Source organism: Elgaria multicarinata, chromosome 22, assembly GCF_023053635.1.
Source record: "Elgaria multicarinata webbii isolate HBS135686 ecotype San Diego chromosome 22, rElgMul1.1.pri, whole genome shotgun sequence".
Taxonomy (NCBI): Eukaryota; Metazoa; Chordata; class Lepidosauria; order Squamata; family Anguidae; genus Elgaria; species Elgaria multicarinata.
In genome coordinates, this window is record NC_086192.1 from 12,381,361 (window position 1) to 12,406,319 (window position 24,959).

The 24,959-nt window shown below is 46.6% G+C and overlaps 1 protein-coding gene across 1 annotated transcript in view; it reads right to left on the bottom strand.

The window, feature by feature from the left end:
- The window catches only part of GTF2IRD1 (GTF2I repeat domain containing 1), an 83,864-nt gene extending 61,806 nt beyond the window's left edge, over nt 1-22,058 (bottom strand). Inside the window, exon 1 of the mRNA XM_063146714.1 lies at nt 21,797-22,058. The gene's annotated coding sequence lies outside the window, so the exon portion shown is untranslated. The remainder of the gene's footprint in view (nt 1-21,796) is intronic.
- Between the last annotated feature and the right edge of the window lie 2,901 nt (nt 22,059-24,959).

Genomic DNA, 24,959 nt, shown 5'->3' on the forward strand with positions numbered 1-24,959 from the left:
TTGCCTCCAGGAATTTATCCAACCCCCTTTTAAAAGCCATCCAGATTGGTGGCCATCACTACATCTTGTGGCGGTGAGTTCCATAATTTAACTATGCACTGTGTGAAGAAGTCCTTCCTTCTTCCCACAGCAACAGCCCACAATTCAACAACAACCCACGGCTGTTGAGTGTGGGTTAGCGAGTTGTGTGAACCCAGACGCCACCTGGCTCTCCAGAACAGACACCTTTTTAAAACGCCACTGTCACATTAGTACTACCCCCAACAGAAAAGCAGGCCAATCCCAGAAGGTTGCAGCTGACAGAGAAACCAAATGGCACATGTAAAATTATGTGGGGAGGGTGGGTCGGTGGGTTAAAGTTTCAGCAGTAAAACTGTTTATAATGAGGGGATAAAGCAGATGCTTCATTATCTACTTGTGCACACAAATTGGAAAGGGGCAAAGGCCCTTCAAAGTGGAAGCCATATTTGTTTTGAGCAAGGCTTGCTTTTGGCTGCCATCTTTATCCAGGCCACAATCCTTTCTTCCGCCTAATACCAAGTCAGACTGCGTGGCAGCATTCCAGAGTCTCAGGCAGAGAGAGAGAGAAAGAGGTTTTCCCTATCTTCTGCTACCTGAGCCTTTAACAGAAGATACCAAAGACTGGATCTAGGGCTTTCTGCATACAAAAGATAGTAGTGCACGCGCTGGTAACTTCGAGGGTCAACTTCTGCAATGTGCTCTACATAGGGCTACTTTTGTGCCTAGTCCAGAAACTTCAACTACTGTATTTCTTTGATTCTAAGATGCACTTTCCCCTCCATATAAACATCTCTAAAAACGGGGTGCATCTTAGAATCGCGGGTGTGTTTGTTATTTCTTAGAATCAAAGCTTTTATTCTGTGGGTGGTACTGAAATGAGTGTGCGTCTTACAATCGATGGCATCTTAGAATCGAAGAAATACGGTAGTTCAAAATATGGCAGCCAGGTTGGTCACTGGAACATCTAGGGGTGACCACATCACACCAGTCTTAAAATCTCTCCACTGGCTGCCAATTAGTTTCCGGGCGAAGTATAAAGTGTTGGTTATCACGTTTAAAGCCCTACATGGTTTGGGTCCAGGCTACCTGCGGGATCGCCTTCTCCCATACAATCCGCCCCGCACACTCAGGTCCTCTGGGGAGAATCTACTTCAGCTAGCAAAAACTAGATGAACAATTGTTACCCAGAGGACCTTTTCTTCCACTGCTCCCAGACTGTGGAACGGCCTGCCGGAGGAGACTCGTCAACTTAACAGTCTTTTAGCATTTAAGAAAGCTATCAAGACTGATCTCTTCCGGCAGGCCTATCCAGGGGAATTTTAGGATATTTTAGGATGTTTTTAGGATGCTTTTAGGATGTTTTTAGGATGCTTTTAGGATGTTTTTAACAGTGTATACTATGTTTTTAATCAGCCTAGGGGTGACCACATTACACCAGTCTTAAAATCTCTTCACTGGCTGCCAATTAGTTTCCAAGCAAAGTATAAAGTGTTGGTTATCACCTTTAAAGCCCTACATGGGTCCAGGTGACCTGCGGGATCGCCTTCTCCCGTACAATCCACCCCGCACACTCAGGTCCTCTGGGAAGAATTTACTCCAGCCAGCCAAAATTAGGCTGACAGGTATTACCCAGAGGACCTTCTCTTCTGCTGCTCCCAACCTATGGAATGGCCTGCCGGAGGAGATTCGTCAACTGAACAGTCTTTTAGCATTTAAGAAAACTATAAAGACTGATCTCTTCCGGCAGGCCTATCCCGTGGAATTTTAGGATGCTTTTAGGATGTTTTTTAGGATGTTTTTAACAATATATACTATGTAACACAGACAAGATGTAACACAACACCAGGTGTCTGTAAAGAAATTGTTTGCTAGGTAGAATCGGTTAAGGAAAGAGAGAATTTACTGAAGCTGGAGCACAATTTAGAATTCAAAAGGAGAGGGGAGGAAGGAAAGTGAGAGACAGAGAAGGACAAAATACGGTTTTTTGAACAATGTGAGTTGCATCACTAACAAACAAACACAAAACAGTTAGCAAAAATGCAATAACATGTCCGATCTGGAAAAGGGATTTTTGTGTAACCAATGTAACCGGCCAGGATTTAGGAAAGTTTCCAAGTAGCCTCTGTTTTTCAGGCCCCCGTCCAACAGTAGGATTTAATAAACCAAGAGGAGAGGAGGACCCCCAGATACAACTAATAATGGATTGCAACACACACGTATATCCCTAGCATCTCCAGGTAGAACTGGGGAAGATTCTTGCCTGGAACCTGGAGAGCTGCTGCTAGTCAGTGTTGACAATACTAAACTAGATGATCTGACTTTGTCTCAAGCCTGTTTAAACAACTCTTGTGTTCTTTCACACCTTATTAATCCACTGTTTCACGCCCACCAACATTTCAGAGATGAGAATTTATTTATTTATTTATTACATCTATATACCTCCCCATAGCCGAAGCTCTCTGGGCGGTTTACAAAAGTTAAAAACCGTAAACATTAAAAAAAAAAAATTAAAAACATCAAAACCATAAGAACAACAGTATAAAAACAACAACACCCATTTAAAAACAACCGTTCTGGGGTCCATTAAAAGACAAACTTAGCGTTGTTAAATGCTGTTAAATGCCTAGGAAAAGAGAAAAGTCTTGAACTGGCGCCTGAAAGATAACAATGTTGGCGCTAGGCGAGCCTCATTGGGGAGATCATTCTACACTCAGGGGGCCACCACCGAAAAGGCCCTCTCCCTGGTTGCCATCCTCCAAGAAGTTGTAGTACCCTTCTTCTTACCCAGAACTCATTTTTCTTGAACAAGCCAACCTGAGAACCCCTGGTTTGCTGTTGGTTTGTTCTGGGGGATGTTAACAAACCACACGGCACGTTTAACAAGCCACCCTGCAGAAAGCGTTCTGGGTTCAGACACCACGCTAACCCACGGTTCAACGACAACCCATGCTGAACTACTGAGTGTGGGTTAGTGTGTTGTGTAAACAGGCCGAATGTGTTTCTTTTGTTCTCTGTAGTCCCAACGCAACTGGCAGGTGGAATAGAGTGTGTGTGTTTTCTGGAACACGCTCCTTAGATAACCGTCTTCCAATCAGCACATTTGTCTAGAACTGTCAACCCGTTTGGTACCCTCCAGATGTGTTAGAACTGCAATTCCCATAATCCCCAGCAAGACTGGCTAGGAATTATGGGAGTTGCAGTTCCAAAACACCTGGAGGGTGTCAAACGGGGGCAGACTAGCCCCAAAAGTATCCAGTGGTGCAACACCTCCCAGTGACTTTTGGTCCACTGACTAATTGATTGGGACAGAGTCACAGCCCTAGAAAACCATGCTAATAAAATTTTAAGAAGGTCTTCTTCACTCCCAAAGGAGTGAAGGAGTGTGTATATCCCAAGGATATACACACTTCAAGAAGGATGCAGACAAGCTGGAGGGGGTTCAGAGAAGGGCAAAAAAGATGATCAGGGGTCTGGAAACAAAGCCCTATGAGGAGAGACGGAAAGAACTGGGCTGGTTTAGCCTGGAGAAGAGAAGATTGAAGGGAGACGTGAGAGCACTCTTCAAATATTTGAAAGGCTGTCACACAGAGGACGACCAGGATCTCCTCTTGATCATCCCAGAGAGCAGGACATGGAATAATGGGCTCAAGTGACAGGAAGCCAGATTCCGGCTGGACATCAGGAAAAACTTCCTGACTGTTAGAGCAGTACGACAATGGAACCAGTTCCCTAGGGAGGTTGTGGGCTCTCCCACACTAGAGGCCTTCAAGAGACAACTGGACAACCATCTGTCAGGGATGCTTTAGGGTGGATTCCTGCATTGAGCAGGGGGTTGGACTCAATGGCCTTAGAGGCCCTTTCCAACGCTACGATTCTATGAAAGAGACCAGGAAAAAAGGACCATCTCCGGGCAAATCGGGACAGTTAAAATAAGCATGGTTTGCAGATGACTAATTGGTTTATGGATTATTAATGCTCAAGCATCTTTACCTCTTTTACGTTTTCTTCATAATGCCATTTTTGCTTTCACGCTTGGGAAAAAATTGAAAAATTAATAAATAGAATTATGTCGTTAAAAAACAGGGGGGGGAAAACCCAAGGAATTTGGCACGCCAACAAATGCAGCCTAATCTCACCCTCACAACTCTAAAAGCCTTCCAACTCGCTCAACAGTGCTCATATCTCATCAAGTCTCATTTGCATATTGCATAAATATTTATTTGCTTCTAATCCTGCAAACAAAAAAATCCTTGCCTTCGGGGGACCGGCGGGGAAGGAATAAAAATGACGGGCGGGGGAGGGGAGGAGGAGAAACTCTAATCGGAAAATTGCAGATTTTGAGAAACCAAAACCAAAATGGCAGATTTTGCGGGAAAATGACATGACAGTTTTGGCAGAGGGAGGAGAAGATGAAGAAAAAATACATGTATAAGATGTCATTTACCTGATGCTATACACATCCGTGCTTGTCTTTCCTGCTCTAGACCATGGGTTCAAGACATAGAATAAATTCCTAGTTCATTTTGGCTTCAGAAAAAAAAGTTCTGAATTCACTTACTAAGCAGAGAAGCTTCAAAGGCTGTCAACTAACCAGGCAAAGAACAGGATGGCCTGCTCTTCTGCCTTGAAGAGTACCTAGATATGTAAGGAAATCTCCAGCTGAAACCATTAACAGTTGCTAATGTCCGCACCACCAAGAAGCATAGAATAGCAGAGTTGAAAGGGGCCTATAAGGCCATCAAGTCCAACCCCCTGCTCAATGCAGGAATCCATCCTAAAGCATACCATCCTAAAGCATATTTTCCTTTGACTCATGTTTAGACTTTGGCAATGTGCTTTGCACGGGGCTAACCTTGAAGAGTGTCGGGAAGCTTCAAACCGGTGCACCACGTAGCAGCTAGGTTAATTGGTCCATGGTATCAGCACCATATTACACCTGTCGTGAAAGACCTGAACAGGCCACCAGTAGAGAGTTCCACTAATGTGGGGCTAACACCCAAAAGACCCCGTCTCACGGGCCTGCCAATGAAATAGATCTACAGGCAGATTTACTCATGGGGCCTACAAAGCTGATCTGAGAGCACAAATAGGTTCATACAGGTTCCCGTGCACATGGGATCCACTGCCTATATGTTTCCAAGCCCAATTCAGGGTGCTGGTTTTAACCTATAAAGCCTTACACGGCTTGGGACCACAATGTCTTTTCGGCGCCAGGTCAATACTTTTCTCTTCTCTCAGGCAGTTAACAACATTCGCTGAATTTTTAATTGACCCCAGAATAGTTGTTTTTAATAGTTGTTTTTAAATCGATATTGTTTTTAAATCGATATTGTTTTTACGCTTTTGATAGCTTTACATTTTTGTATATCTGTTTTTAATGTTCATTGTATTTAACATTCGTAAAATGCCCAGACAGCTTTGGCTGTGGGGCGGTAGATGAATGAAATAAAATAAATAAATAAATAAATAAATAAATTTCCCTCTCTGGTTTGGGATAATTATCTGAAAGCTGTAGTCTCCTTCATCACCACAGTTAAAGCTGCAGGAGCCCTGCCCTCTTTTATATCTGCTCACACTCCTGCAACTTGATGAAGAGTGAATTGCACCAGGTACGGCATGCATACAAAGGACACCTGCGGAAATTCCCAACAGTTAAAGATACAGGAGCCCTGTCCAACTTCCCATAGGGTCACCTTAGCGTGTGGGGGGGAAGGAGGGAGGGTGTCCCAGAAACTCCTGTCCCGACAATTCCTTGTTGTCCCTGCCTGTTTATCTGCCTTCAGAGGAGGGCAATGAGGATGATCAGGGGTCTGGAAACAAAGCTCTATGAAGAGAGACTGAAAGAACTAGGCATGTTTAGCTTGGAGAAGAGAAGACGGAGGGGAGACATGAGAGCACTCTTCAAAGACTTAAAAGGTTGTCACACAGAGGAGGGCCAGGATCTCTTCTCGATTCTCCCAGAGTGCAGGACATGGAATAACGGGCTCACGTTAAAGGAAGCCAGCTGGACATCAGGAAGAACTTCCTGTTAGAGCAGTACGACAATGGAATCAGTGACCTAGGGAGGTTGTGGACTCTCCCACACTAGAAGCCTTCAAGAGGCAGTTGGACAACCATCTGTCAGGGATGCTTCAGGGTGGATTCCTGCATTGAGCAGGGGGTTGGACTTGATGGCCTTAGAGGCCCCTTCCAACTCTACTATTCTATGATTCTCCAAGCATGGGAGCATTGGCAAAGTGAGAAGATGCGGCCGCGGCTGCCACGTGCCTTGCACTCTCCCCACTTCCAGTTATGCGGCGTGGGCCCAAAGGAGAAGGCAGCAGGTATGGCGAGGAGCATAAGGGCCTATTCAAAGAGAAGGCCCACTGACACGTTTCCCCAAAGGGACACCCACACCCACAAAAAAACATGGAGCTGATACTGCAGCCAAGAAAGAGAGAAGTCCAGGGGGAAAAAGGCGGTCTTCCTGTCCACGTCACTCTCCACTGCAGCCTTCTCTGCACCAGCCACGCAACCCCTCCCTGTATTTCCTTTTAATCAATAACACCCGACACTAATTCTAATGGTTTTAATAAATGTTTAATGCCTCACTAAAGGTCACCCGCCTCCTGTTCCCGCTGCAAGATTTGTATTAATAGCGCTACGGCCCTCTCGGCTTTAACGGCACTGTTTTGCCAGGATTTCAAAATGTTTGGCAATCCTCGGCGCTCGTATTTGAAGGCAAGAAACGCAGGCTCCGTGATAAGAGCAGATCAGGAAGCGTGGGTGGCAGAGGGCCAGCAAAGACGGGGGGGGGGGGGGGTGGAGAAAAATACACGCAAATTAACCTGGACAGCAATCGAGTCAAAGCAAATTAATACGCCCATGTGCCTAGTATTTTCATACTGTATCTATCTCACAAAATCCAGCTTTTCTTGGGTTATTTTAACAGAGAACTTTAGTGTACCATCTAAACTCACGAGAACACATTGAAATTGTGACACAGATGTTCAGAACAGAAGAAGTGCCCTGACGCTGGATCAGATCAAGGGTCCATCTAGGCCAGCACTCTGTTCACACAGCCATCGGCCAGGGATGAACAGGCAGGATGTGGTGCAACAGCACCCTCCCACCCATGTTCCCCAGCAACTGGTGCACACAAGCTCACTGCCTCGAATGCTGGAGATAGCCCACAACCATCAGGGCTAGTAGCCACGGATAGCCTTCACCTCCAGGAATTTATCCAACCCCCTTTTGAAGCCATCCAAAATGGTGGCCATCACTACATCCGGTGGTAGAGAGTTCCATAATTTAACTCTGTGCTGCATGAAGAAGTCCTTCCTTTTATTCGTCCTGGATCTCCCACCCATCAGCTTCATGGGATGACCCCGTTGGGTTCTAGTATTTTGAGAGAGGGAGAAAAATGTCTCCCTGTCCACATTCTCCATACCACCCAGAGAGCTCCGGCAATTGGGTGGTATAGAAATGTAATAAATAAATAAATAAATAAATAAATAAATAAATAAATAAATAAAATACCATGCTAGAATAACCAACACAAACAATACAAAATGTAACCAACAAGGGTTATACATTTGTACGTGTTAGAGATGTCCTATTGTGTCATAGTTTGGGAACATTCTGTTTTCAGAAACAGCAAATACTATACATCAAACCATACATGTGACACCAGCATTGACCCTATTAACAATAGGGGGAAGAATAAAATGCAAAATCTAAGGATTTAATTGAGTTCATACTGATGGAGGCCCGAAGTCTCATAGCCAGAAGTTGGAAGACTGCAGAAATGCTAGCATTGGTATATAGAATTATGGCAAGTAGCCATGGCATGCCAACTAAAATTAACTAAAGGCAAAGGCAAAACATCTGACTTTTAGTCAGCACCATGTACATTGATGGCACTATATAAATAAATAAATAATAATAATAATTTTAGGAACATGGCAGGATTTTATTTTATCAGGGACCTTCACAGGAGTATAGGTTAAAGCCTTTCCTCACATTATGGAAAAGTCACTAAATATGAGTTTGATATAGAAAAGAATTATAACGGAAACTAAGCAACCCACGGGCTTCAAATATATATTGGTCTGTAAAGCATAGCGAAAAATATGAATAGAGGTTAAATGTACCACCCTCGGTCAATAATTTGATTTAAATTCAATGTATTCATTTTTTTTAATTTACTTTTGTTTTATTTTTCATTCTTTCGGTTGATTTTCTTTCGGAAAAATAATGAAAATACTTTAAAAAAAAAAGACTCCATAAACTCATTCAACTTGCTCCAGATGTTTTGACTACAACTCCAAGCAGCCCCAGCCAGCATGGCCCGTGATCGGGGTGATGGGAGCTGTAGTCCAAAACATCTGGAGTGCACCAACTTGGGGACCCAGCTAATACCTTCCAACGATTCATAGACGACAAGAGAGAAACGTGACATTCAGATTCTCTTACTAAAAGATTGTTGACTTGGGAACCATTAGCCGTGGTGAAAGGCTAAACTGAATAATACGTATGGATCGTGACACGATCTGTGAAAAATGATTTCTCAAGCAGTTGGTCAGCTGTTGACAATTTAGAACTGAGTAGCTTCTCAGATACTGCACAGACAAATAAATAAATAATCCCTTTATTAATGAATAGAAAAATCAGGTTTATGCATCAACAAAGATTGCTGATGTAAATAATAATAATAATAATAATAATAATAATAATAATAATAATAATAATCTGGAGAGTGTTCAGGATGATCAGGGGTCTGGAAACAAAGCCCTATGAAGAGAGATTGAAACAACTGGGCATGTTTAGCCTGGAGAAGAGAAGAGTGAGGGGAGACATGGGAGCATTCTTCAAATACTTGAAAGGTTGTCACACAGAAGAGGGCCAAGATCTCTTCTCGATCCTCCCAGTGTGCAGGACACGGAATAATGGGCTGAAGTTACACGAAGCCAGATTCTGTCTGGACATCAGGAAAAACTTCCTGACTGTTAGAGCAGTCCGACAATGGAACCAGTTACCTAGGGAGGTTGTGGGCTCTCCCACACTAGAGGCCTTCAAGAGGCAGCTGGACAACCCTCTGTCAGGGATGCTTTAGGGTGGATTCCTGCATTGAGCAGGGGGTTGGACTCGATGGCCTTGTAGGCCCCTTCCAATTCTACTATTCTATGATTCTAAAAGAGTGTGTACATCAGTGAATGTTAAAGGGTCTTCCAGTACCATTTTCCCCCCTGTGTAATAACCTCCTGCTAAAATGAAGCCAGCACTGAGCATCACCAAAACATATATTTAAAGGGAGCAGTCGCTGTATTGCACCACCAGCAATTACCTGGATTAGACCATCTCTTATTAAAGAGACGTTGCAGTGGTTTCACTGAGTAAGACGCAGCCAAAGATCCATAGATGCAAAAGGTAGATGCATTAGCAGTGACCCACCAGGCCCAGAGCAGTATCTCACATCCCCCAAATCCGCCCACGGCTCCCCAAAACAGGCTGGGGACCCCTGACAAAAGGGACCCAGGGCATGCAGCTGTTTGAGCAAAGGCGAGGAGCAAACGTGAAATTAAAAGGTAATAAATCTACAATTGCACTAGAAGGCAGGAGAAGAGAAGTTAGGGAGAGGAAGCCGACCCGTCCTGACAACAGAAACTTGATTGTAGCCCAGTATCAAGATTAAAATCACACAGCCCGGTTCCAGGTGACCCAGATATGTGCAAGAAAGCAAGGGGAATTTAAAACCAGCGACTTATCGGAAAAGGCTGTTAAAGCCAAAAAAAAGGTTTCAAAATACACCTTAGATCTGGATTAATATCTGGCGCTTGTCACTGCAAGTGCTGAGTAACAAAAGGAGAGGTCAGCCCCTGAAAATGCCTTCCAGCGCTAAGATGTCAGGTGACCATAACCAGTGTGCTTGAGAAGAAATCGGCTGCACCCACCCCACACCCGTTTTATACTTGGCGAAGAGAGTTCACGGCAAAAAGACTGCACATGTGGAATGTTTGCAAGAATTAACTGCTGTAAGGAGAAGGAGAAGGAGAGAGAGAGAGATCAAAGTGTCAAGAGTGCCTGTTTATCCAGCCAAAACACTTAGTGGAAGAAGGGCCTGGAGCATCTCCCCTATGAGGGAAGGTTACACCAACTGGGATTGTTCAGCCTGGAGAAAAGGAGGCTAAGGGGAGACCTGATAGAGGTGGACGGAATGATGCATGGTGTGGAGAATCTGGACGGGGAGACATTTGTGGCACAGAGCGGTAAAGCAGCAGTTTCTGCAGCTGAAACTCTCCCCACGGCCTGAGTTCGATCCCAGCGGAAGCTGGTTTCAGGCAGCCGGCTCGGGTCGACTCAGCCTTCCATCCTTCCGAGGTTGGTAAAATGAGTACCCAGTTAGCTGGGGGAAAGGTAATCACGGCCGGGGAAGGCAACGGCAAACCACCCCGCTATAAGGCCTGCCAAGAAAACGTCAGCGAAAGCTGGCGTCCCTCCAAGAGTCAGAAATGACTCAGTGCTTGCACGAGAGGTTCCTTTCCTTCCTTCCCTCAAAATACTAGAACCCAACGGGGTCAATCCCATGAAACTGATGGGTGGGAGATCCGGGACAAATAAAAGGAAGGACCTCTTCACACAGCGCAGAGTTAAATTATGGAACTCACTGCCACAGGATGTGGTGATGGCCACCAATCTGGATGGCTTTAAAAGGGGGTTGGATCAATTCCTGGAGGCGAAGGCTATCCGTGGCTACTAGCCCTGATGGTTGTGTGCCATCTCCGGTATTCGAGACAGTAAGCCTGTGTGCACCAGTTGCTGGGGAACATGGGCGGGAGGGTGCTGTTGCACCATGTCCTGATTGTTCATCCCTGGCCGATGGCTGGTGGGCCACTGTGTGACCAGAGTGCTGGACTAGATGGACCCTTGGTCTGACCCAGCATGGCACTTCTGATGTTCTTATAGTTGTTATGGAATTCACTGTTGTTTCCCTTTAAAACAATTTGCCACATGCAAACGCAAGCAGATTTATTCAAATAATTAACCCATAAAAACGAATTTGATTCAAAGTGCAATTCTATGCGAGTCTGCTAAGAAGGAAGAACCACACCGCAGAGTTAAACTCTGGAATTCGCTCCCAGAAAACGTAGCGATGGCCACCAATTTGGATGGCTTTAAAAAGGGGGTTGGATCAATTCCTGGAGGAGAAGGCTATCCGTGGCTACTAGCCCTGATGGTTGTGTGCTATCTCCAGTATTCGAGGCAGTAAGCCTGTGTGCACCAGTTGCTGGGGAACATGGGTGGGAGGGTGCTGTTGCACGATGTCCTGCTTGTTCATCCCTGGCCGATGGCTGGTGGGCCACTGTGTGACCAGAGTGCTGGACTAGATGGACCCTTGGTCTGACCCAGCATAAGGACACTTCTGATGTTCTTATATTCTAGGGGCTTCAACGTCACAGAAGGAAAAGAAATCAACCGTGTGCACCTAAAGTCATCCCCTTTTCTTTATATATGTCTACAATGATTGAGTAGCACACAAGACATCCATCCATGTGGGGAATGGTGTTTTTAACCCAGGGCTTCAACATTGTCCACGTTAAATTCTCAAAGTGGGTACGAGGGACAGAACCTGTCATCTATCACACACTAGCAAATCCGTTCACACTGTCTTTAAATCAGGGCAGTAAATACATACAGTCTAACATGTTCCTTTGGCTTCTCCTTTCTTTGGATGGTGTTTTAAGCATTTTCTTGTCTTTTCCAGAAGATGTTTTTACAACGATGTGTCCTGTTTTTATTAGCCCCTCATTCCTGGCCCTGTTTTTAATGCAGCTGCATGCTGTTAATTTTATATTCTATTACACGGCGGTTATGTTTTGTTTTGAATGGAAGCCACTCTGGAAACTCATAAAAGCAGGACGGAAATAAACAAGTAAATGAAACGAAACGAAAATGAAAATATTGACTTCAGGTTGGAATGAACTCCAGGTCCGGGCCCAATTTCAAAGTGCTGGTATCAACATTCAAAGTCCTAAACGGCTTGGGGCCAGGCTATCTGCTCCCGTATATACCTGCCCGGACCCTAAGGTCATCCTCAGGGGTCCTTCTCCGTGAGCTCCTGCCAAAAGAAGTCAGGCAGGTGGCTACCAGGAGCAGGGCCTTCTCTGCTGTGGCACCCCACCTGTGGAATAAGCTCCCTAGACAAGTCCACCTGGCACCTACACTATATTCTTTTTTGACGCCAGGTGAAGACCTTTTTATTCTCCCAGTATTTTAACAGTTTATCATCTTAGTCTTTTAACTTTGCTGTTTTCAATCTGCATTTTGAAGACTTATCAAGAGTGATCTCTTCCGGCAGGCCTATCCAGTAGAATTTTAGGATACTTTTAATGGGCTTATAGGATGTTTTTAGGATGTTTTTAACAGTGTATGCTATGTTTTTAATCAGTATTTTTTGTATTTTATGCTTCTTGTTCTTCCTTGCCTTGATCCGATCAGAGAGGCGGGTTAGAATTTTTGTATTATTATTATTATTATTATTATTATTATTATTATTATTATTATTATTTTTAAATCTGTACTTCTGCTCGGTTTTATCCCGGTTGTGCTTTTATATTGTACTTTTATATTGTAGTTTTATACCTTGAATGGTGGTATAAAATGATGAAGGCCCAGACCATGGACAGCAGCCTGCACAGGCACACCTGGGCCTCATCTACACCAAGCAGGATATTCCACTATGAAAGCGGTATGAAAGCAATATATAAAAGGCAGGAGACACACGACTGCTTTATAGCGGTATTGAAGTGCACTGACAACCGTTGGGGCCCATTGACACATGCCATATGCCGCTTTCATACTGCTTTCATAGTGTTATATCCTGCTTGGTGTAGACGTGTCATGGGTCCAACAGTTGTCCGTGCACCTCAATACCACTATAAAGCAGTCGTGTAGATCCTGCAGTGCACTTCAATACCGCTATAAAGCAGTCGTGTGGCTCCTGCCTTTTATATACCGCTTTCATACCACTTTCAAAGTGGAATATCCTGCTTGAGTGTAGATGAACTCCTGGCCTTCCCCACTCGGGTGAGACGCACTGCATGTCTCTTTGAAACGGAGAGTCACGAGTTCTAAACGCGCACCTACGGATTTCGAGCAGCCTGTGCAAATTTTACGCCACGTCTTCGTTCTTGGAGATGCGTTTCCTCTTTCTCAGCCGTGCGCAAGTGGCCAGGTGCCTCCGTTGCTGGTCGGCAGCCCCCGTGCATTTGGGGCCGACAGGGTCCTCGCCCTGAGGCCCATTTTAAAATCCTTTTCCCCCCTGGAAATTCTACCCTTCTGTGATTTTAATACCAGGCACCCCCTTTTCTTTGTTAGCCGTTATGCTTTTGTGGATGGTAGATTGTTTTAATTAATATTCTGAGCTGCCTTCTGGGCCCCAGGAAATAAATAAAGTAAATAATAAAAAAAACACGTTACTGCCTGAGCCGCCCACCGTGAGACGTTCCTAACGAGTTATCCTCTGCTTTCTGAATTTATTTAATCTACAGCAAGCAGGCATTCACTGACTTAAAGCACAGAATAAATATTCACGCCCCACCCCTTCCACTTTTAGCATTATTTCACTTATTGTTCAAACAGATCGCTATATATGCCTACGTCAGGAGCAAAGGAGGCTGGTGGGTCCAATGTCAGTGGGGCGTTGAATCTGCTCTGGGTTTCAGACAGAACCAGTCAGAACTTGAAAGGAGCTCTCCAAGGAACGGAGTCTGGAATGCTCCCTTGTAGGAGACTCCATTCCGTTCTTCGCATGGCTTTCCGTTCCACCCTTGCAACAGCCAGTCTGCATTCTGTGTTCTCCCTTAGCCAGGCTCAGTCCTCAGTTTGGAGGTTCCCCCACCTCTCACGTTTTTTCTAAAAGCAACCTTTACTTCTGCAAACCCGGGGAGTTTCCACAGAACCTGCTGATCTTTCCATCTTACACAGCAATAAGGCCATTGTCCCACTCGGACAATAAGTTCACTGCTAGTATATATCCGTAATGCAGAACCTGAAGCCCAAGGAACAGACTCACATCCTGCCCACCAGAGAGATTCCTTGGTTCCTCCAAAAGGTGGAGCTTCGCCGCCCCCTGTAGGCAGGACAATGACATAAATACCTAGAGCCACGCCCACTGATGTCATCTGGCCCAGGGAAAACCTGGGGGGGCAATTTGACTCCACCTGACCCAAAAATGGTTCTGCCCACCCGGCATATAGGATATTCTAGACTAGAGAGCAGTATTTACTTACAACTACAAGCCCTGGTTTACACATTATATTTCTTCCTTGGTATTCCCCCCACCTCTTCCTGTTCCAGATTCTTGCTATTTTATCCTACTATCGCCACCCCCAGGGAGATGGGAGACACTGAGGCTGACTACAGGTACCAGTTGAAAAGCCAGGTGAAAGATGCAATTTCCTTAAAAGTAGCTTTACAACACAATGCAAAAGAAATCTCAAGACGCTGCAGGGTTCAAAAGGGCAGCCTGCGCATTGCAGCATGGCACGCGTGCATTCACGCATGCGCACTGACAAGGAGCCCATGTGGTGCAATAGCTCCAATGAAGTCCGAGAGTGAACGGGCCACTTTCACGTTCCTCGAGCCAGAAGGCCTCGAAGAAGCAGGTGTCTTGGAATACTCCTGCATTTTTGGGAGGGTCCCTCCGGACTTGACACGGGGGATGCAGGTCCCGGGAATGGAAGGGCGGCTTCCATGGGGAATGCAAGATCTTTGGGAAGGGATTCCAGAGGTCCCAACTTGAGGGTCTTGGGACAAGAGCCCCCGTTCCACGGGGCCCTGGCTGGGACTCCGACCCGGCCAAGATGCCAACATGTAAATTGCCCTCCAGTGTCACTGGACCTCAGTAGGGTGACCAATTACACATTGAAAAAAAAAAAGGGGAGCGAACCACTTCAGAACAATACAGGATCAAAGTGGAGACAGATTTGCAGATCTGCACACGCTAATGGCATATCTATAGATGCAAATTTGGAGGTAATGGCTATAACTTAAATAGAAATGCAATACATTTCACCGCGGGGGGAGGGGAGCCCTGGCCAGGTGGGCCGAGGGCTTGCTCCATCTACTGTCCATGGCAAACGTCCCATTTGAAGTGGTCCTTGATCTTGAAACCGGACTTGGACCAGATAGCCCTCCAAACAGAGAACTTTTGTAAACCACCCAGACAGCTTCGGCTATGGGGCGGTATATAAATGTAAATAATGATAATAATAATGATGATAATAATAATAATAATAATAATAATAATAATAATAATAATATGCATTCAAATAGGGAGCTGTTCTCTTACTTCCTGACTGTTAGAGCAGTACGACAATGGAACCAGTGACCTAGGGAGGTTGTGGGCTCTCCCACACTAGAAGCCTTCAAGATGCAGCTGGACAACCATCTGCCAGGGGTGCTTTAAGGTGGATTCCTGCATTGAGCAGGGGGTTGGACTCAATGGCCTTGTAGGCCCCTTCCAACTCTGCTATTCTATGATGATTCTATGAAATACAGATCAGACTGGCCACTCCAAGTCACAGACGGAGCCGCGGCCAGAGCTCCTGGTATTAAGCGCATTGGAATCAAGATGACCCCATGCCTCACCCTCTGATTTAACTTCTAGCAGTGGAAGCCAGTGGCTCCAATGTCCGTGGGGTGGTGAATCCGTTCCGGGTTTCAATGGAAACCGTGGACAGCTCCTTTAGAGTTCCTACTGGTTCGGACTGAAACCCGGAGTGGATTCAATGCCTCACTGCCTATTCGCTTACCAGGCCAGGTTTAAGTTTCTTGTTCTTGTGTACAAAGCCCTAAACAACTTGGGACCAGGATACCTGAGAGAACGCCTTCTCCCTTACCAACCTGTCCGGTCACTGAGGTCATCCGAGGGCCTGCTCCTGGTGGTTCCACCTAGATCCATCCTCCGATTGGAATCCACCAGGGGAAGAGCCTTCAGCGTGGTGGCCCCCCTCCTGTGGAACTCCCTGCCTCTGGAGGTCAGGCAGGTGCCAACCTTGTATTCCTTTCGGCGCCTCCTGAAAACATCTTTATTCCAAGAAGCCTTTCTTTAACATGCAGCTTTGGATTACTGTTACTGCTTCTTTTTAAATTTTGTTTTAACTGTTTTTATTCTGTTTTTATTTTCATTTTACCTTGTACACCGCTCCAAAATTTTTCAATGGGGAGCGGTATATAAATATTCTAAATAAATAAATAAATAAATGAAAACAGCAGTGCTAGAAGGGTGTTTAAATGAATTCCCTTATGCCTCAAGACTCCGCCCTTGCCGTTGTGGCAAAGTGGATTCTGCCTCTACTGCCCTATCTATTCCGAAATTCGTTCTAAATATTTGGATCGGTTTTCTGTGAATGGGTCCAGCTGGTCTGATTTTTTTAAAAAAATGCACTTTCTGTTTACCTGCAACAAAAAGACTGTCCTATCGGCGTTTTCCAACTTCCAAATTTACAGAGCAAAAATTTCCGACCTTGTATGGTTTGTTTTGGTATTGTTTTTATTCTGCTTGTGGTAACCATGGTTTGGAACAATAAAGCTTTATTACTACTACACCAACTAGGCATTCCGCAAGAGGAAAAATGGAGAGACACAGGTGGACCGTAGAGAGGGACCCAAAAACGAATCCAAGGCTGGAGTTAAAATTGCAGGAAGAAACATTAACAATCTCAGATATGCCGATGACACCACTTTGATGGCTGAAAGCGAGGAGGAGCTGAGGAGCCTTATGACGAAGGTGAAAGAAGACAGTGCAAAAGCTGGGTTGCAGTTAAACCTCAAAAAAACCAAGATAATGGCAACCAGCTTGACTGATAACTGGCAAATAGAGGGAGAAAACGTGGAGGCAGTGACAGACTTTGTATTTCTAGGCGCAAAGATTACTGCAGACGCTGACTGCAGCCAGAAATTACCGTATTTTCCGGCGTATAAGATGACTGGGCGTGTAAGACGACCCCCAACTTTTGAGAAGATTTTCCTGGGTTAAAAAGTACTCTTATACGCCAGAAAATACAGTACTTCTTGGGAGGAGAGCAATGACAAATCTTGGTAAAATAGTTAAGAGCAGAGACCCCACACTGACAACAAAGGTCCGCATAGTTAAAGCAATGGTATTCCCCGTAGTAACTTATGGCTGCGAGAGATGGACCATAACGAAATCTGAGCGAAGAAAGATAGATGCTTTTGAACTGTGGTGTTGGAGGAAAATTCTGAGAGTGCCTTGGACTGCAAGAAGATCAAACCAGTCCATGCTCCAGGAAATCAAGCCAGACTGCTCACTGGAGGGAATGGTATTAAAGGCAAAACTGAAGTACTTTGGCCACAGAATGAGAAGACACCCTGGAGAAGAGGCTGATGCTAGGGAAAGTGGAAGGCAAAAGGAAGAGGGGCCGACCAAGGGCAAGATGGAGGGATGATATTCTGGAGGTGACAGACTTGATTTTGGGTGAGCTAGGGGTGGTGATGGCTGACAGAAAGCTCTGGCATGGGCTGGTCCATGAAGTCACGAAGAGTCGGAAGCGATTGAACGAAGAAGAAAAAAACAACAACAGGGACCATCGGAGCATCTGCCGAACATCACACCAAACTAGTAAATCCTGGGCATTTGGTCAGCGAACTCTTCGCTGCGCTATGTGCAACCCCAGGACTTGTCGCTGAGCACACAAGCGTCTTGTCGTTGTGGCTGGAGAGGGGCTTGAACATGCAGAAAGCGATACATGGCGAGATTTCAGATATTAGCAGCGGGGTGAAGAGCAGGGCCTTCGGTGGCCGGGGGTTCACAGGATCCCCTGTCGCTCTGGTACTTTGGACGCAGAGCTAAAAGCCGCAGGAGAAATTAAGAAAAATAAGATGACCACAGCCAAAAAAAAAAAAACTAAGATTCCTCCATCTCAACCCATGTGACTCCTCTTCTCAAGTTCTTGGGTGCCTTGTTTTCCCTGCTCATTGCTGTGCTGCCGAGCTTCCTACCGGAACAGCAACCTCTCCTTCCCTTCTCTGGATGACAGGATTTAATCCACTCCTAAATTACAAGCTGCAGAGTCACGGATCCAGCCCTGATATCAGCCGGCTGGTGGCAAAACAGAGAATTTCACACGCTGGTAATGGCTGCCTGCTTCTGTTCTCGGGAACAGCACCGTTCCACTGCTGGAAAGAGTCACCCGGAGCGGCTAAAATGTTTGTGAGTATTCCATGACATTCCAACCGTTTAGCCAATGCCCGGGGGTCAGACAGGTGCTGCAGTCAGGTAGGGTACACGCAGCAGTCAGTTTTTAGCCCGTCAGATTTATATAAGAGAACACGGGTTGGTATAATGGCAGGGTCGAAGGAAGTGGTTTTATCACATAGAACAACAACTGTCTAAATAATACACTGGAACTGTGAACACAACATGCTAACCCACACTCACTGGTTGAGTGTGGGTTAGCACGTTGTCTGAACAGCCCCACTATGTATAATGGCAGCACCAGTCCAGTCCAGTGGAATCACGAATGACTTCACTCAGCCGGTGAGTGCCAGCCTCAGTCGTCCTATCTATAAAATGGGAGGCTCCCTCACAGGGTTGCTGTGTCAATGGATATAGCTGCACCACAAAATCGCCTGTTACTAATAGCGATTTATAGGGAGCATTTCAATTTGTGAAATGCCTTTCAGTTTGAATTGTGTTTCCCCTCTGACTTGAGTCCAGTGCTCAAATAATACTACTGGGGTTGGCTCTGGATGGAATCCACTGGAGCCCCAGCACCGATGCCTGCTGGTTTGAAAACTGGGAAGCTGAAACGCCAGACCAGATTTGTTCATTTAGCCCAGTGGGATCTACTCTTGAATGCCACCGGCTCAAGCAAGGATCTTTCCTCAAACCTGGTACCTGATCCTTGTTTAACGGATCATACTGGGATTGAACCTGAGATCTTCTGCATGCCTCAAACCGCAGTCCCTTGGTAACCTTCTAAAAATCGTAGCTACAGAGGCTGTTGCAAATGATAAGTAGAGTGCGGGCCTCTGCTCCCCCACCCATAATTAATGCACTAATTATAGCCATTTCACAGGTGGAAACTGAACCCGATAGCAACTCACCCAAAGTCACACAATTATCTTTGGCAGAGGCAGGACCACTCTCCTGGATCAAGTGAAACCCCTGAGCTACCCAAAAAAACCACACTTGCTCCCCGCATGGAAGACAAATCCAATCGCACCTATCAGCCTTCCCGCTTGCAATTTTCACAGACCCACCGGCCTGCTAAGAAGATCCATCACCTGGCAGAAAACCTACAGGCTGAGTATTGCGTCCAGTTCTGGGCTCCACACTTCAAGAAGGACGCAGATAAGCTGGAGCGTGTTCAGAGGAGGGCAACCAGGATGATCAGGGGTCTGGAAACAAAGCCCTATGAAGAGAGACTGAAAGAACTGGGCATGTTTAGGAGAAGAGAAGATGGAAGGGAGATGTGATAGCACTCTTCAAGGACTTGAAAGGTTGTCACACAGAGGAGGGCCAGGATCTCTTCTCGGTCCTCCCAGAGTGCAGGACACGGAATAATGGACTCAAGTTAAAGGAAGCCAGATTCCATCTGGACATCAGGAAAAACTTCCTGGCTGTTAGAGCAGTACGACAATGGAACCAGTGACCTAGGGAGGTTGTGGGCTCTCCCACACTAGAGGCCTTCAAGAGGCAGCTGGACAACCACCTGTCAGGGATGCTTTAGGGTGGATTCCTGCATTGAGCAGGGGGTTGGACTCGATGGCCTTGTAGGCCCCTTCCAACTACTATTCTATGATTCTATGAGAGCCTATTCAACTTCCACGCACAGGTAAAACCACCACTAGAAATATGCCGGTGTGTGCAACATACCAAAGGGAATTTCACCCAGCTGTAACCCTTCTGATGCATTCCTTGTTCTGTCAACGTTTTTTTTAAAAAGCAGCAAATCTCTACCAGGGTGCAACTTCACACACACCCCTAAACCCCCCTGTGCAGAGTGGGGGTTTTTAGCCCCCCGACCGCCCACAACCATCCTGCCAGCCATTTCTCTTCAGAAGAGCAAAACACATTGGTCACATCGCTCTGTGTCTCTTTAGCGGTTTTGTCACACACAAAATACCAGGGAGTGCCTCGCCCGTTAAACCACTCGCTGCTATTTTTAAGCAACGCTGCTGTGCTGGGTTGCTCCCCTCACCCCCCCACCTCACCCCCCTACACACTTGCAGCCTCTCCCTGCTCATGGATCAATCCGTTTCGGTTCTTAAGACGCTTGTCTTCTTGTGAAGCGTCACAAACCTGTATGATGCGGTCCATGAGGCCGGCTGCCTACACCGGTGCTAATTGGTACAGAGAGAACCAGGGAGTATCCATCAGTGCCTACACAACCCACCCCCCCTTCTTTCTAAAAAGATAAAAAGGAAACCACAGTTGCAGGGGTAGCTGGTTGGAATTCACACCCATCCCACCAAAGATGCGGATTTGGGGAAAACATTTCTAAAGCATTCTCTCGTTTTTTAAATGCACACATACGATGACGTGAAAAGAATGTACAACTGAGACAAAGAAGCACACACAGAGAGGGAGACCCCCTTTTTAAAAGCCAAGGCTAAACTCCCCAACCTGTGGAAAACAGAGCCTCTGAGCACGTGCCGAACGCCTTTTCCTCGCCACGGATCTAACCAGAAGCAAGCCCCACATACGGAGAAGAGGCTTTCTCCTTTTGAAGATATTGCGTAGCCAAGACAAGAGCCACGCACCTCTTATTATAACATTTCAGCGTGATCTTCCATAATCCATCATTTCAGATTAGGATAGAAATGCCAAAGGTGCACGGGTTCAGGGAGAGCGTAACTCTGAGCACAACTCGGGGGAGGCGAGAATTTCAAAGCCACCGTCCTTTTTATAGGGGCCTGCGTCAAAAGCCGATAAAAATCGTATACAATCCAGGCATTCACCATTTGTTTACGAAATGTTGGTGCAGTTTTGCATCTGATGCTGCCGAAATGTGAAATAATAAAGTCCACGCCTAAAAGAGAAATGAACGGATAAAGTCCTGATTTGCGAGGAACTACATATTTTAAGTTTGGGGTGTGTGTGTGTGTGTGTGTAGAGGTGGAAGAATCAGAAAGTGCCTTAAAAGAGGGAGGGAGGGAGAGAGAGACAGAGAAAGGGAGATTTAGTCAATGATCAACTCACTTTCCTATGGCTTGGTTTTCTCACACTGACCTCATTCTCAAACTGCAGCAGAAAAGAAGGAAATGCGGGGGGAGGAGGGTTGGGAGAAGGAGAAGAAGAATCCTGTCCACCTCCTCAAACCTCTAGCAACATTTCTTGCGAACCCACCCCACCCCAACGAAAAAAAATAAACGGCAAAAAAATATAAAAAAATATTTCAGCTGGAAATTGCAAGCGACCCGCACAGCAGTGAAACCTTGGTGCACAATCATCATGGGAGTCTGTACGGATTTATCAATCCGGATTGATCCGAGGCCGCCTCCCACGCTCTCCCCCCTCCCTCCCCCCCCCCGCACCTACACCAGAACTTCTTCGCTTGAGAATAATCCCAGTCTCACCCCTCCCCAAATGCAGCTGCAAAGCAGAGGCAGCCTAGAAAATCCCACCCTGGTGCACAAATCAATGGCACAGAGAGCTTAGAGAGGGAGAAGGGGGGAGAAGAGGGGGTGCGATGCAGAAAGGTGGGGTGATGGATTTGGATGGGGGGGGGGCAAGGAAGAGGGGGAGAGGTTTAAAAGTTTCTCTTACCGCAGGGATCAGCGGCTCCCGGCTCCTCCCGCCCGGATTGCAGGGTTGAATTAATCTGTGAAGGAAGGAAGGAAAGAAGGAGGGAGAGAGGAGGAGGAGGAGGAGGAGGAAGGTGGGAGATTGAAGATGGGGGAGGGGGATAATTCTCACCCTGGCTGGTTAGGGGGGGGTGGATGCTAAAGGGAGGGGGGTGCTGGGCCAGGCAGGGCCCCCTCCCCATGCAGCCAGCCCCTGCTCCCGGGGGCTGCAGACAAGGCGAAGGAAGAGGGAGTCTCTTTGTTCTGTAATCCCAGTAAGATTGCAAGCTATTCGCCCCGGCTCTAATCCCAGCCCCGCTCAAGAGCCGCATCCATTGGTTGCCATTTACATACAGGATTAAGAGGCAGGCAGGCGGAGGAAAACCGGGAGCGAGAGAGGCAGGGAGCAGCAGCGGCGTGCATGCAAAAGATGGCCTGAATGCGATTTCACCTTCCACCCGAAGCTGTCCCCCACACAGGGGCAGGAGACAGGGCAAAGGGAGCGCCCTCTGGGGCCGGGAAGAGCACTTTGGGAGGCAGAAGGAATCCAGGCACCAAGAGAACAGGATTGAGGCAGAGGTGTTTTTTTTTTAAAAAAAAGCAAATTTTGCACAAATGCCCTCAGTCACTGCCTCACCTCAGCCCAGCCCAAACCAAACACATTATTTCTCTTCCACCACTGGACAGATGGTCACCAACGCTAGTAGCACCTTAAACTTAAAGGAAGGTTGACAGGGCTGTACAGGTACCCAGGAAAGATGACGGACCAAGAGAGGTCCACCCCTGGTGGTCACCTACAGCCCACTAATTGAAACCACGGCAACGGATCATAGAATCATAGAACAGCAGAGTTGGAAGGGGCCTACAAGGCCATCGAGTCCAACCCCCTGCTCAGTGCAGGAATCCACCCTAAAGCATCCCTGACAGACGGATCGTCAGTGGACTCCAACCCATCATCAGCACAGACACTTCTCTTTCACAAGCCTTGGGCGGTAGAGCAGTCCTGGCCTCCAGACCACCTCCCAACCTGAAGCAGATGCTAACCAGCAATAGTACGCAGGACAGAGACACGGACAGAGGGACCATGCAATAGACCCAACTCTGCCCCCACATCTATTCAGGCAACCCTGTCACAGGACCCAACACCATCAAGGGCTCTCCCTCCTGCATCCTTGTATAATTTGTGTGACATGCCATCCCTGACTTTGCCTATTGTGAAGTTCTTAATAAACACAGAACACCTGTCTTATTTTTTTCTACCGCTTTTTTCAACTGCACGTGACCCGATTTCCAACTGCACATTTTTTCCCCAGCTGCACATTTTGTGTCCAAAAAACACACACAAAAAATAACCCCTGGATTGAGGCACAGAAATATTATAGGAAAAAATAAGACCGTGTTGCTACCCACCTTGAGTCTATGGGAAAGGGTGGGCTGCTGATCCGAGAGAGAGAGAGAAAGGGGGGGGGAGTTGGTTGCAATATACAGGGAAGGGGGAAAAGTTTTAGGTGTAATCTTGGACAGCTCCAGTTTTTTTTGGGAGGGGGGCTTTTTTAAAAAAGATCTCTGTTTGAAAGGATTTGGGGAGAAGGACATCTCTACAGCGTTGCTGTCAATTAGAGCAGGTCTGACTCTGTAGCACAGCTTGATGGGCATCGGAACTCATGGTACGGCGCGTGTTTCTTCCATCCCAGAGTACTACCAGAACCACATTGCCATGTCCCATTCAGAACACTACCTTTCCCCAACTTTGAGCTCTCCTGACATGTTGGACTACAGATCCCATCATTCCAACCTGCCTGGATGTTGGCCGGTTGGGAATGATGGGAATTGCACTGGCTGGGTTACCCCAAGAACACCCCAGGACCACAACCCTGCACAGCGATCTGTAGCGCTGGAGAAAGATTCCGGATTCCAGGAAACCAGCAAATGTCACAAGTTGACGTCCTCCAGGAAAGGCATCAGATGCCAGGTGGCATAAATCTACCATGTGGTTTCTCCAGCTTGTCAGGGCGGTTATTCAGTTGCAGCTTCCTGTAGCACACCCCCCCTCTTGTGCCAGTGTTGGGGGGGGCAGGTGTTACAACATCACGCAAGCTCCCAGGGAAGAGTTGTGCGACTCTGCATCAGTGATGCCCTTGACACTGTACAACCCTGTTCCAAAATCTCAATATCCCCTATCTAGACAGGGATAACCTGGCTTCAGTTGTCCATGCTCTGGTAACCTCCAAGTTAGATTACTGCAATGCGCTCTACGTAGGGCTGCCTTTGAAGACGGTTCGGAAGCTGCAGCTCGTGCAAAATGCAGCGGCCAGATTGATTTCGGGAACCAGAAGGTTCGACCATATAACACCTGCTCTGGTCCGCTTGCACTGGCTGCCTGTATGTTTCTGAGCCCAATTCAAGGTGCTGGGTTTGACCTATAAAGCCTTACACGGTTTGAACGCCTCTCCCGACGTGAATATACCCGGTCACTACATTCAACCTCTAAGGTCCTCCTCCGGGTGCCTACTCCGAGAGAGGCTCGGAGTGTGGCAACGAGGGACAGGGCCTTTTCGGTGGTGGCCCCCCAGACTGTGGAATGATCTCCCTGACGAGGTTCGCCTGGTGCCAACGCTGCTATCTTTCCGGCGCCAGGTTAAGACTTTCCTCTTTGCCCAGGCATATGGCGGCACATCTTAATCACCCACCTGTTTAGTTTTTTAACGGTTTTTAATGCTTTATGTGTGTATGTTCTGTGTTTTAGAATTTTAAATTTTGTATACTTGTTTTTATCTCAATTTTAGAATTTCTGTAAACTGCCCAGAGAGCCCTGGCTATGGGGGCGGTATATAAGTGTAATAAATAAATAAATAGCCCTACTAACTGTGGGACCACCTTCTCCTAGCTGTGCCATGCCTCATCTAGAGTATTGTGCCCAGTTCTGGGCTCCACAATTCAAGAAGGATGCAGACAAGCTGGAGTGTGTTCAGAGGAAGGGCAACCAGGATGATCAGGGGTCTGGAAACAAAGCCCTATGAAGAGAGACTGAAAGAACTGGGCATGTTTAGCCTGGAGAAGAGAAGATTGAGGGGAGACAGGATAGGACTCTTCAAATACTTAAAAGATTGTCACACAGAGGAGGGCCAGGATCTCTTCTCGATCCT